Here is a 3,034-nt window from a genome sequence, read left to right on the forward strand (position 1 = left end):
TACACTAAAATATCATTGTCGCTTAGATTGAGAAGTATAAAAACAGAGTTGGGGCCAGGTTCAGTGGCTCACGCCTGTAACCCCAACACTTTGGGCAGCCAAGGCAGGCAGATCACTAGAGGTCAGGAGCTGGAAACCAGCCTGGCCAACATGATGAAATCCATTCTGTACTAAAAATATAAAAATTAACTGGACATGGTGGCACTTGCCTGTAATCCCAGCTACTCAGGAGGCTGAGGCAGAAGAATTTCTTGAACCCAGGAAGGAAGTGGAGGTTGCAGTGAGCAGAGATGACTCCATCTCAAAAAAAAGAAAAGTTGGATAACTCAATTGTTGGTAATGGCCTGAGGAAAGAGCCATTCTTATTCTTTGCTGATGGGAATATAAGTTGGTGCATTTTCTATGGTGGGCATATTTGGAACTATCAATAGAAACTTCAAATGCACACACAACCTGATCCCATAATTCCACATCTAGGAATTAAACCTACAGAAATATCATACACAAAATGACATATGTACAAGGTGATTAAATGCAATTATTTGAAATAGCAAAGGGGGATGCAAACATCTACCAATAGAAGAGTTGTCAAATAAATGTTGGTATGTTGACAGCATGTACTTTGGGGACACTCTGTGGATATTAAAGAAATAAAATCTATATATTCTAACATAAAATGATTGGCCCTATGTGAAAACAGCAAGTGTAAGTAAATAATAACATAATTCTATCCATGTAAGAAACTGGCAAGAAAAGTCACCTCTGGGATATAAAGAAGACATTTTTCACTGTGTGCTTTTTTTTCTTATTGATTTTTTTTTTCTTTTTTGAGATGGAGTTTCGCTCTGGTTACCCAGGCTGGAGTGCAATGGCTCGATCTCGGCTCACTGCAACCTCCACCTCCTGGGTTCGAGTGATTCTCCTGCCTCAGCCTCCCGAGTAGCTGGGACTACAGGCGTGAGCCAACATGCCTGGCTAATTTTTGTATTTTTAGTAGAGACGAGGTTTCACCATGTTGACCAGGATGGTCTCGATCTCTTGACTTTGTGATCCACCCGCCTCGGCCTCCCAAAGTGCTGGGATTACAGGCGTGAGCCACTGCTCCCAGCCTTATTGATTTTTTTTTTAAATGTCATGAATGTTTCTCTCCAAGATAATTCTTTTTTCTTTAAATAAAGCTTCATTGGGGAGGGCCAGAACCATATAAAATGGTATCTAGAAGTATCATTTGTTGTATGCTGCTGTTGTTTGCTAAGTGGCAGGGGGAAGACTTGAGTATGTTCAGGTGATGGAGGAAGAACATCATTAGAAAGGAAAAGGCTGATGGAGCCAGTTATCTGGGGAGGAGGACAGGAATGAAGCCGGGATCAGGAGGCAGGCATTAGCTCTGGGCAGGAGCAGACACACCTCCTTCCCTGAAACGGATGAGATAAGGGGAGGACTCCTCCTAAAGAGATAAAACCAGGGCCCTGGGTGGGGTTGATGGAGCTCCCACCTCAGGCCTCTATTCTCTATGGAAAATATTAGATAAGTTATCTGCTACTACCTGAGGGAGGAGATGGTGGCCGAGGGGACATGAAGACCATGGTTAAAATGCAAAGCAGCTATTTCGAGAGCCCTATAAAACTGTGGTGCTGGCAGTCCGCGTGGCTGAGAAGCGTTCTCTAGCAGTTTTCAGCAACCAGGAGCCTGAGCAGAGGGCTGGAAGGAAGTGAAGAAGGGAAGGGCCAGCAGGCTGAGGATGCTAGAGAGTGGACAAGGTCTGAAACTATGTAGGAAGAGGGCTAGCAGTTCTATCCTCGGGTTTCCTGTTCGTCTCCCCAGTGAACCGGAACCCCTCCTACTCCCAGAGCACTTACAGTCCCCAGGGCCTGAGTGGGTGCTTGGTCATGGGACACAGCTCAAGGAATGTTTCTCAGATTAATTGACCCTGCAAACACAAAAACAAACAGATGAATAAACGAACTCCAAGTCTACCACTTCATCAATGCTGTGAGAAGGTCTTTGGCCCACCTGGCATTATCCAGCTTATTTACCTACCTTGTTAGCAAGATTTGTTTGCTCTTTCCAATACGATAGCTACAAAGGAAGGAGATATTGAGGTTCTGTGTTTAAATATGCTGCAGGCTGTGATGGCAAATACTTTGCAGGACTCCACTGGAGCCCCTCCTCTTTCCTAATGTCACTTTCAATACTCGCACTTGAAATCCCACTTTCAGTGGTCCATAGCTGCCTGCCTCTCTCTCAGAGTGAGTGTGGGGGTGGGGTAGGGGGGTGCGGAAGGACGGTTCTGCAGAGGGAGGGGAGCACAGCACCCTGGGAGAGGTGACACTTGGTTACTGATGTCTTAGTACTGGTGGTTTGCAGTTAAAAGGGACCAGCGGACACTTGGTATGGGAGGAGTGAAGAGGGGAGGCTCTTAAAAGCAATCTGATGATCAATGTGCGTCCTCTATAATTTGCGGGAAGGCCTATCCTTTCTCCGCTCCGGGCTCTGTTTTTCTCTCACCTCTATCAGCAGAGGAGTTTACTGTAGCCTGGGAGGGACTCCCCTTCACTCAGCCATTCTTCCCGCTGTAGTTGAGCACTTGCTGCAGGCCCCGCCTTTGGCAGGCAGAGGAATGCAGAGGCCCCTCCCTCGATGGCCCGCAGAGAGGAGCCTTCAGCTCCAGCTGGTTCAATGTCCCCTGATTGCCTTTGGATATTATTATCTGAATCCGGGATTAACAACTCCTGAACCCTGAGCAAGTGAGAGACAGCAGTGCCCTCCAGGGACCTGGCAGAGTGCACATGCCAGGCAGCACGTAGCTGCTACGGCAGGCATGGAGGCGCTGCCATGGAAACTTCCCAGGCGGCCTTTCCACTCACAACCTCTAGGTTCCTTTGTTTGTGTCATTCGTTTCTAGGAGACACGTGCAAGGCTGTCTCTCTTACATTTTCTCATCCCTGGAAAGAGTCGAGGAGGAGTTGCTGGTGAATGGGTGGGAAAAGTCAAGTGCAGCCCGGGTGGGAAAATAGCTGGTGGATGCCAGGGC

At 47.4% G+C, this 3,034-nt stretch overlaps 1 long non-coding RNA gene across 1 annotated transcript; it reads right to left on the reverse strand.

The window, feature by feature from the left end:
* Positions 1-1,641: 1,641 nt before the first annotated feature.
* On the reverse strand, positions 1,642-2,590 carry LOC105717138 (uncharacterized). Its single transcript, XR_001107455.1, has 3 exons — positions 2,509-2,590; positions 2,041-2,079; positions 1,642-1,930 (listed from the first exon to the last, which is right to left on the reverse strand). It is a non-coding gene; the product is annotated as an uncharacterized LOC105717138 (long non-coding RNA).
* Positions 2,591-3,034: the final 444 nt, after the last annotated feature.

Source organism: Aotus nancymaae, unplaced genomic scaffold (assembly GCF_030222135.1).
Source record: "Aotus nancymaae isolate 86718 unplaced genomic scaffold, 86718_ANA_hifiasm-v0.15.2.pri h1tg000017l, whole genome shotgun sequence".
Lineage (NCBI taxonomy): Eukaryota > Metazoa > Chordata > Mammalia > Primates > Aotidae > Aotus > Aotus nancymaae.